The sequence below is a fragment of the Micromys minutus genome (genome assembly GCF_963924665.1).
Source record: "Micromys minutus genome assembly, chromosome: 13".
Classification (NCBI taxonomy): domain Eukaryota; kingdom Metazoa; phylum Chordata; class Mammalia; order Rodentia; family Muridae; genus Micromys; species Micromys minutus.
The window spans coordinates 22,460,983-22,472,883 of NC_137982.1; positions in this window are offsets into that span (position 1 = coordinate 22,460,983).

Sequence of the window (11,901 nt, forward strand, 5' to 3'; positions counted from 1 at the left end):
TTAGAAGTGGGATAGTAACTAACTGATAGATAATTTTGATTATGCAATAGCTATGGGGTAGAGAGCGCTCAGGAATTGATATTGGTAACATGGTTCCATGCATGAGAGGAGGATAGCTTACCATCTTTGCAGTTTTGGAGATTATATTTAAAGTTTATCCATGCTAGGCAAATGCTCTTATCAGTGTACCACTTTTCCAGCCCTGGCCCCCCAAAAAACTAATTTCTGAAGCAACTTAATGTAAAACCAAACGAGATTAGAAGACACAGACATATGTCTATGCACATAGGGCTGGGGATGAAATAGTTATGGTATCTTTCATTGTTAAAAAGTACAATACTCCATAAGCAGCTGAAGTTGTAGAATGGCTGTGATAAAGTCACTATCACCTTATGTTTTACTTGTGCATTCCAAACTAAAAGAAAGGGGGGAAATGCCACTTGAAATGGTAGATTCATTTTGGGGAAAACATGAAACCAGGAACACCTGGATTATTTTTTTTGGGTGGGTATCCTTAAGACAAAGAGACATTAAAAAAATACTCTGCTTGATTAGGCAGAATATGGTAGTTTGTTCAAGAAACCCAAGGATGAGAGGTTTGGGAGCCTGGCAAAGAGGGAGGATAAAGTATGAGCAAAGGTCCCCAAGGTGGCAGTGACCAAAGAACACTGGGCTATGCTTAGGGTCAGAGCTTACACCCTCCTATCTTCTGTGAGTCCTGGAGTCATGGGTTATAACATGCTTATAGAACACCACATCCAGACATCAGAGAACATACTTTTCAGCAGCCTGGGGCACATTCTTCAAAAGGGACCACATTAAGACACAAGCAACTCTCAGGAAACATTTACCCTGTGCAAAACGAGTTAATATGATCAACAAAAAATAAGCCGACACATGAAACATGTAGAGTATTTCTACACATGTTCAGCATTATCTACCATTATTCTTATAATTACTAGAACTGTGATGAAAACAAACTGTTTCTATCTAAATTCAACCATCTAAAGTCTTGAGTTAGTGTGAACTGAACAGTTCCGACTTAGTTCTTTGATGTGTAAAAAATTTGCTTTGATTTTAAGGAAACAGTAAGTTAATGTCAATCCTCTTTCCTTGTATTATGAATATATCAATTTACATCCCTGGTAAGCATTTTAATCTCACTTCTCTCAATGATGAATGCTTTTGTAGTGTTTTAAAGCCTATGTATGTGCATAACCACACACAGTATTAATGTACTGAGTGAGTCTCTGGGCAGGAGATTTAGAAGCCTTGAGATTTTTTTTCTTTATACTTTTTCTAGATTTTCTATATTAAAGATGGATACCTATATTAAAAAAAAAAGAAAGGGTCTATTTTCATACTTCTGCATGCTGAGTGCTAGTTGGACCAACACAATTTGTTGAAGAGGCTGTCCTTTTTCCATTGAATGTTTACAGCTCCTTTGTCAAAAATCAGGTTATTATATATGTGAGTGCTCATTTCTTGATCTTCTATTCCATTGATTCGTGTGCCTATCTCTGTACCGGTACCATGCACTTTTCAGCAAAATGGCCTTGTAATATAGCTTGAGGTCAGGGACAGTGTTTCCTGAGATGTTTTCTTGTTGCTGAGGATGGATTTTGCTATTCTAGGTCTTTTGTTATTCCAGATAAAATTGCATATTGCTCTATCCAACTCAATGAAAAACTGGGTTAAAATTGTTTTTTTTATTGAAGAACTTTATTTTTATTTATTTTTTTAAACTTTATTTTAAAAAACAAAGATAAAAGAAACAAATTTTAAATATTTTTGCATAAATGTATACAAATACAATTGTGTCAGTGATTGGCTTTTTTCTTTCTTTTTTTTAAGGTTTGATACTCTGCATTAAGTTCTTATTATTTACAATGAGCAAAACGTACATGTAAAACAGGGTGTAACCCGGAATTAGTCAACTTCTTCTTGGTGTGTAAGGATTTAGCATGACTTTCTTTTCTTTTCTTTTCTTTTCTTTTCTTTTCTTTTCTTTTCTTTTCTTTTCTTTTCTCACTGTCTGTGAGTTGTTTCTGGGGCAGTCCGAGCCTCTGAAGTTAGAATCCCACTATCAGTGACAGAATATTATGTCTGTTCTTTTGTGACTGGGTTATCTCACTCAGGATGATATTCTCTAGATGCAAAAATTTTCTTAAGAATTTGGTTAAGTCATTGTTTCTGATGTCTGAGTACTATTCCATTGTGTAAATGCACCACAATTTGTATCCATTCATCTACTGAAGGACATCTGGGTTCTTTCCAGCTTCTGGCTATTATAAATAGAGCTGCTATGAACATTGTGGTGCATGTAACTTTGTAGTATACTAAAGTATCTCTGAGGTATATGCCCTGAAGTGAAATAGCGGATCTTCATGTAGTACGATGTCCAATTTTCTGAGGAATCACCAGACTGATGTTCAGAGTGGTGTATCAGTATAAACCCCACCAATATTGGAGGAGTGTTCCTCTTTCTCCGCAACCTCACCAGCATCTTTCCATTTTCTGAGATCTTCCTCGGTTTCCTTCTTTAGAGGTTTGAAGTTCTTGTCATACTGCTCCTTCACTTGCTTAGTTAGATTCACACCAAGGTATTTCATAGTATTTGTGACTATTATGAAGGGTATCTTTTCCCTAATTTCTTTCTCCACATGTTTGTCCTTTGAATAAAGGAAGGCTACTGATTTGTTTGAGTTAATTTTGTATCCAGCCACTTTGCTAAACTTGGTTATCAGCTATAGGAGTTCTCTGGTGGAATTTGTGGGGTCACGTAAGTACAATATAATGTCATCTGCAAAGAGTGATGTTTTTACTTCTTCCTTTCTGATTTGTATCCTGTTGATCTCCTTTTGCTCTCTAATTGCTCCAGCCTGGACTTCCAGTGCTATGTTGAATAAGTAAGCGGTGACTGGGCAGCCTTGTCGAGTCCCTGATTAGAGTGTGATTGCTTCAATTTTCCCACCTTTAAGTTTGATGTTGCCTTTTGATTTGCTGTATATTGCTTGTATTATGTTTAGGTATGGAACTTGGATTCCTGTTCTTTCCGGGACTTTTAACATAAAGGGGTGTTGAATTTTGTCAAATGCTTTCTCAGTGTCTAGTGAGACAACCATGTATGTGGCTTTGTTCTTTGAGTTTGTTTATATGGTGGATTACGTTGATGGATTTCCTTATGTTAAAACATCCCTGCATCCCCGGGATGAAACCTACTTGGTCATGGTGAATGATCGTTTTGATGTGTTCTTGTATTCGGTTTGCAAAGATTTTGTTGAGTATTTTTGCATCAAGGTTCACAATTGAGATTGGTCTGATGTTCGCTTTCCTTGTAGGGTCTTTGCGTGGTTTAGGACGAGGGTTATTGTATCCTCAAAAAATGAGTTAGGTAGTATTCCATCTGATTCTATCTTGTGGAATAATTTGGAGAGTATTTTGTTATGTCCGTAATAAATGTCTGATAATATTCTGCACTGAAGCTGTCTGGACCTGGGCTTTTTTTAGTTGGGAGGCTTTTGATGACTTCTTCTATTTCTTTAGGTGTTATAGGGTTATTTAGATGGTTTACTTGGTCCTGGTTTAACTTTAGGACCTTGTATCTTTCTAGGAATTTATCCATTTCCTCCAGATTTTCCAACTTTGTGGAGTATAGGTTCTGTAGCAGGATATGATGATTTCTTGAATTTCCAAAGTGTCAGTTGCTATGTCTCCACTTTCCTTTCTGATTTTGTTGATTTGTATACTCTCTCTTTGCCCTCTAGTAAATCTGGCTAGGGGTTCATCATTCTTGTTGATTTTCTCAAAGAACCAGCTCTTGGTTTTGTTGATTCTTTCAATGGTTCTTTTTGTTTCTATTTGGTCTGTTTCTGCCCTAATTTTGATAATTTCTTGCCGTCTACTCCTCTTGGGTGGATCTGCTTCCTTTTGTTCTAGGGCTTCTAGCTGTGTTGTCAAGTTGCTGATGTATGCTTTCTCTAGTTTCTTTTTGGAAGCGCTCAGTGCTATGAGTTTTCCTCTCAGTACTGCTTTCATTGCATCCCATAGGATTGGGTATGTTGTGTTTTCGTTTTCTTTGAATTCTAGAAAATCCTTAATTTCTTTCTTTATTTCTTTTTGACCCTGCTATTGTTTAACAGAGCATTATTTAGTTTCTATGTGTATGTAGGCTTTTTGTTGTCTTTGTTGTTGTTAAAGACCAGCCGTAGACCAATGTGATCTGAGAGGATTCATGGGAGTATTTCAAACTTCTTATATCGATTGAGGCTCATTTTGTGTCCAATTATGTGGTCAATTTTTGAGAAGGTGCCATGGGGTGCTGAGAAGAAGGTGTATTCTTTTACTTCAGAATGATATGGTCTGTAGATATCTATTCATTCCATTTGGTTCATAGTCTCTTCTGATTTTACAGTGTCCTTGTTCATTTTCAGAAAGGAAGAGTTAAAAACTTCACTCTTTTCAGATGACATGATAGTGTACTTAAGTGACCCATAAATTCCACCAGAGAACTCCTAGAGCTGATAAACAAGTTCAGCAAAGTGGCTGGATACAAAATTAACTCAAACCAACAAGTAGCATTCCTATATTCAAAGAACAAACATGTGGAGAAAGAAATTAGGGAAAAGATACCCTTCACAATAGTCACAAAAACTATGAAATACCTTGGTGTGACTCTAACTAAGCAAGTGAAGGACCTGTATGACAAGAACTTCAAACCTCTAAAGAAGGAAATCGAGGAAGATCTCAGAAAATGGTAAGATCTTCCATGCTTATGGATTGGGAGGATCAACATTTTAAAACTGGCCATCCTACCAAAAGCAATCTGCAGATTCATTGCAATCACCATCACAATTCCAACCTAGTTGCTCATTGAGTTGGAAAGAGCAATGTGTAATTTCATCTGGAATAACAAAAGACCTAGAATAGCGAAATCCATCCTCAACAACAAGAAAACATCTGCAGGAATCACTATCTCTGACCTCAAGCTATATTACAAGGCAAATGTGCTGAAAACTACCAAGTACTGGTAGAGAAATAGGCACATGGATCAATGGAATAGAAGATCTAGAAATGAGCCCTCATGTATATGGTCACCTGATTTTTGACATAGATGCTGTAAACATTCAATGGACAAAAAGACAGTCTATTCAACAAATGGTGCTGGTCCAACTGGCACTAAGCATGCAAAAGAATGAAAATAGACCCTTTCTTATCTCCTTGTACAAAGCTCAAGTGTAACTGGATCAAAGATCTCCACATTAAACCAGATACACTGAAACTATTAGATGAGAAAGTAGGGGAAACATCAGAACACATAGGCACAGGAGAAAATTTTCTGAACAAAACACCAGGGCTCAAGCTTTAAGGTCAAAGATTAACAAATGGGACTTAATGAGATTGCAAAGTTTCTGTAAGGCTAAAGACATTCTCAATAAAACAAAATGGCAGCCAACAGAATGGGAAAAGATCTTTACCAGCTCCACATCAGATAGAGGCCTAATATCCAAGTATACAAAGAACTCAAAAAGCTAGACACCAGAGAATCAAACAACCCTATTAAAAATGAGGTACAGAGCTAAACAAAACTTTTTCAATTGTGGAATATTGAATGGCTGAGAAACATCTAAGGAAGTTTCAACATCCTTAGCCATCAGGGAAATGCAAATCAAAACAACCCTGAGATTCCACCTCATACCAGTCAGATTGGCCAAGATCCAAAATTCAGATGACAGCAGATGCTGGCGAGGTTGTGGAGAAAGAGGAACACTTCTCCACTGTTTTTGGTTTAAACTGGTACAACCACTCTGGAAATTAATCTGGCGATTTCTCAGAAAATTGGACATAGTACTAACTGAAGATCCAGCTATTCCATACCACTTCTGGGCACATACCACGGAGACACTCCTATATACAACAAAGGCACATGTACCACAATGTTCATTGCAGCTCTATTTATTATAGCCAGAAGCTGGAAAGAACCCAGATGTCCTTCAGTAGATAAATGGATACAAAAATTGTGGTACCTTTACACAATGGAGTACTACTCAGCCTTCAGATTCAATGACTTAACCAAATTCTTGAGAAAATTGTTGCATCGAGAGAATATTATCCTGAGTGAGATAACTCAGTCACAAAAGAACAGACAAAATATGCAGTCACTGATATTGGAATGCTAACCCCAGAGGCTCGGACTACCCCAGAAACAACTCACAGACTGTGTGAAGTTCAAGAAATAAACAAAACAAAACAAAAAAACAAAAACAAAACAAATAAAACCCCGTCATGCTCAATCCTTACACACCAAGAAAACTTTGACTAATTCTGGGTTACCTCCTTTTTTACATTTACTTTTTGCTCATTGTAACTAGTAAGACCTTAATGCAGAGTATCAAACCTTAAAAAAAGAAAAAAAAAAAAAAAAAAAAAAAAGCCAAGCACTGACACAATTGCATTTGTATACATTTATGCAAAAATGCTTAAAATATTTTTCCTTTATCTTTGTTTTTTAAAATAAAGTTTAAAAAAATAAAGTTCATTTTAATTGGGTTTAAAACAAAAAAGAAAAAATGATTAATAAATAAAAGAAGAAAGGTAATGTTCCTTTAACCCAGATTGAATGCACCATCATGAAAAAATTATATGCATATATATATATATATGTATATATATATATGCATTGCATTTTTATAAACATTAAACTGATGATATAAACAGTAATAAATTTATTTAAAATCATATGGTAAGATACATTATTTTTTAATGGTTTGTTAGAATACAAAGGTGTAAAATATGTGATTGTAGTAACACTTTTAAATTTGTGGTCAATAAATTATAAAAAATTGAATTATGACAGTATATTATATATAGTGCTTTACTTCCCATGTTCTTCATAAGAATTTAGTGGCTTCATTATTATTTTTGTCTTATTACTTACCATGAATTTCCATATAATCTGCAAAAGTTTTATAAGGCATATCTTTTATGAAAAGATATTTCTGATATAAATCTATTCTTAGTACATACTAGAAATAGTTTCTTTTACAATGTAAGTTCTTGGTTTCCTTTGCTGCTCGATAGACTATGAGAGCTGTCTAATTCTTCTTGTTTTTCTTTCTGCTCATTAGAAATCTCAGAGCTAAAGTTAGTTCTTAACTCTTCCATAAAATAACTTTGCTACTCTCTAGTGACTTAAAAATTTTCAGTTATTAATTTTATTATCCTTTTGTATATCTTTCATTTTAATCTCATTTAAATCTCCCAGAAACTGACATTTCTTTTAAAAGAAGAATGAAGTTTAGAGTTAAACAGCCTCTAAACAAATCCAAGTTTTATTTCATTATGTACTCTGTCTGATGCAAATTTAAGATTCTGTGCATTGGAGTATTCTGAAAGAATAAAAAAATGACTACCTAAGTTGAACTAGTTATGAGAAATTCAAGAATTATAAAATGTTGATATAAAGCATATCACCTACAAAATATCAAACAGAACTTATACAGACTCTGATTAGAAAAATTTTATCATCAGGGACTTAAAAGAATCAAGCTGGATGTCACATAAACTTATGTTCTGAGGACTATATAACAGAGTGACTAAATGTGCTGTGCAAACAACCAGAAAAGAAAAGCAGTCAAAGTTCCATCGTGCATGCATAACATGTGCATAGGAATGTTTTATGTAAAATTGTATAGATATAGCTATATGTATATATATATATATACATATATATATGAATATGTGTGTGTGTGTGTGTGTGTGTGTGTGTGTATGGGTATGTGTGTCATATATTTAAAAGACAGCAGTGAGAGTTGGCACATGGGAGGATTTGAAGGGAATAAAAAGATAAAGAAAAAGATGTGATTGTACAATATTCTCAAAATGCAAAAAATTAAATACCTCTAAAACATAAATATGAGGTGTCTAGATCATTTATGATACTAAGGAGTACTAAAATGACTATGACAGTATTATGTGCCATTTCTGCAAGAATAGCATATGTATTTTCCTGGTGCCTAACAGTTATCTAATTAGACTCAAGCCCACTCAACAGCTAGAAAAAAATGCTTGATATTGTAACCACAGCCAAATACCTGTAGCTGGCAAAGCCAATGAACATTGAGGAGAACCCACTACTGAAATTTTGCTAATGCAACATAGTTTCTAAATGCATTCTAATTATTTATCATCATAAACCCTTCAACCAAGATATTATTTGGCAGAAGACCTAGAAGATTTTAGAAAACCACAAGTGGTCAAACTGCAAGAAAACAGCTGACCATTGACTGTCCAGTCTAAAATAATATGCCTATAACAAAATCACTACACCTAAAGTTTAGGAAACAGAAAAATGCAGAATAATTTTAATTAATACCCAGAAGACAAGGAATTCTGTTGAGAGATAATATGTTTTATATGGTACAAGTAAGTTATGAAAGAATTCTCAGCTATATTATTGAAAAAAAAAAGATCTCAATAATAATACCAGTTGTCATGCCAAGGTCAATGGGGAACTTGTCAAAGGACCCTTCGCTAAGATGAAGAACTTCAGAAAATTAAATGATAAGTGAACAAAATCCAGTTTTCACTTAGCATGAACCTCCTATTTGGTTATTCAATTCCAAAAGTTTGAGACCATATGCATATATCCATATACATATACATAACTAGCATGCTACAAATATATAAATCTCTCTCTCTCTCTCTCTCTCTCTCTCTCTCTCTCTCTCTGTGTGTGTGTGTGTGTGTGTGTATTACATAAACAACTACAGCAAGAGATGCCATGGATTGAAAGTCATGGGATGATGCAGATGGAGGAGAAGAAAGATACACAGAGACACACATGCGCACACACATGCACATGCACACACATATACATACCCATTTATGATATTAAAACAAATAAATCAAAACCAAGAAACTTCTGGATTGAATTCACATTTAGAAGAGAATACAGAGAAAAGAAAGGAGATCAGAGTTGTATAAAAAAAAGTTTAGTTTCCGAAGGAAGCAGAAAAAAATGTTTAAAGGTGACTCTGTTAATGAAGTCAACCTCAGAAGAAGACAACATGGTAAGGCATCATTATGGATATTAGACAACTTGTCAGAATCTCTTTGATTACTGCAATTTTTTCTGTTTCCAGTATTTGTAAATAACCATTGAAACAGAAATTACTAACCAACCTCAAGCCATTGAAAGCACGTGCAGACCATTCTACTTCTTGTACAACCTTCTCTGTACATACAAGGTAAAGAATGAAGGTGAAAAGGACAGAAGTGAATAAGTAGAGAGACAAAACTAAATGAAATCAAAACACACACACACACACACACACCCCAAACAAATAAAAACAAAAACCAAACAAATACTTTGAATATCACCATGATCGCCAGACTTTTCAGTTGTTGATATTAAAGAGATACATACCATGCATAAGGTAAATGCCATTAAAGTGGATGTGAGGTCAAAAATTTAGGTTACACAAATATAAGAGTTGTTTGACTGAGAAAATAACAAGATAAACAAATTAACTAAAGGAAAAAGACAGAATTTCCAAAGGAAGAAAATCAGAGAAAATCCAAAAAACATTAAAGCAACCCCTCTGCTCCAAAAAATTAGGAATTGTTAACAAAATGGGTGATTTTATGGATAAATATAACACCCCAAATTTAAATCCTGATCAGGTAAACAATCTCAATAGAACTATAGAAACTAAGGAAATGGAAGCAGTTCTTAGTATTCTCCTAAATAAAAAAACAAACAAAACAAACAAAAAAAAAAAAAAAACAAAAACAAAAAAGCAAGAACAAAATGGGGCCAGCTGATTTCAGCACAGAATTCTACCATAATTTTTAAGAAGAGAAATGGTCCACAAATTTTTCCAGAAAATGAAAATAAAAGAAACAGTCAAATTCATTTTATGAAGCCATAGTCACCTTGATTCCCTAAATCACACAAATATTCAACAAAAAGCGAATTTCAGGCAAATCTCCTTTGTGAACATTGATACAAAAATACCCAATAAAATACTCATAGATAGAATTCAACAATACATCAAAAACTCATCCACCATGATCAAGTAGCTTCATCCCTGAGATGCAAAAATGGTTCAACATACAAAAGCTTACTGATTTAATCTACCATATAAAAAATCTGAAAACAAACTAACAAAAGAAAAAAAACACATGATTATCTCATTAGATACTGAAAAAGCCTTTGAAAAGAAAATTCTAATATCCCTTCCTTTTTGAAAAATATCCAACACCCTTTTATCTTAAAATATTGGAAAGGTCAGTCATAAGTGAAACTGTTTAAGGTAAAAAATGATAACATTTGTGATCAGATATGAACAGTTGTGATTAAGTTTGTACAGAGTTAGACATAAATATTAATCTTATTTTTTATATATTGAAATGTATTCATCCTAGTACCACTTGAAATTGCTCTTGTTTTTATCATGTGTGTGTGTGTGTGTGTGTGTGTGTGTGTGTGTGTGTCATATCTATCATCATTTTGTTAAAGATTCTTAGATTATTTCTGGATCCATGTAATATGCTGCATTGTATCAAGATGAAACACACAATTTAGACAGATCTATAAGCAGCAAGGGGAATGAAGCAGAAATAATATTTTCTGGTAAATCCTTTATTTTTTTCTTTTGATATATCAGCCATCCTAACTTGAATATTTTTAAACTGTCTCCTCAGTTTCCCCTCTCTTGTCTTTCTGTCATTATGTTGATTTTTTTTTCACAAAATCTTAACTGCATTTAGCATCTTGTTTTTCAGTTTAAAAAAAATGTCTGCATTGACAACTTAACCTATCAATCTTCTGGCTCCTCCAAGCTCTTTTGTTGTAGTTTAAATTGTCGCCAAAGCAAAATATGATGAAGTCCTAAAATGCAGCACCTCGGCTATAAATGTCTTTGTTTAGTAAGTTTTATAATTAACATGTTACCATTTGTGCTAGATCTTAATCTACTATTATAATATTACCATCTTTTCTAAAAAGCAATTTTGACAGAACTCATACAGAGACACCTACTAGAACACTAGGGTGATAATTACATATGACAAGGTCCATCAAGCATTACAAGAGTCCAAAAGACTCAAGTAAAAATGCTCATTTGAGTCATGAGAGACAATGTTACACTGAATAGTAATAATTTCAGATTCTATATATTTATGTGTAAATAATAAATTTCTGCTGTGTTAAGTAACTTGATGTTTGGTACTTTGTTACAATAGCTCTGGGAACCTAAAATAATATCCCCCTGAGCATGCTATACTGTGAACCATCTAACTCTGACCTCCAATTACTGTTATGAGCATTAGCATTGCAACATTCACCAGTGTTTCCCCAACTGTTAACTGCATCCCTCATTCTTTCACTCTTCACCTCTAAGATGCCGTGTCTCTCATTTTTTGTTGTTGTTTGCTTTATTGATTTCAGGCTTATCACCCAGCTTTCTGATTTCATTTTCAGTGTTCAACTGTTCTTTAATAATTCAAACCAAATAATCAACATTTCTATTTATCTGTATATTTTAATATTTTATTTCTTCCCATAAGTTTTCATACTTTTATTTTTAATATTTATATAAATTTCTTATAATAAATATAAATGGTATATAAATTGCTTCTAAAAAATCATGGGTCCTTTCAGTTTGAACTTGTACCCAGAGCAGACCTTGAGTCCTACTTTACCCAGAGGAGCCTGACTCCCAGGTGTTCTAAAATGTTCAAGATCACAGAAGAGGCTACAACATCTTCCCCAACACTCAGAGTAACTGGAATCCCAGGATCCAAAGACTCATGAAACCCCACTCTGCAAGTAGCAGGGGTTTCTTCCGATCTGAACCTGTGCTCTGAACAGATTTTAGGCAGGTTCTTCATACCCAT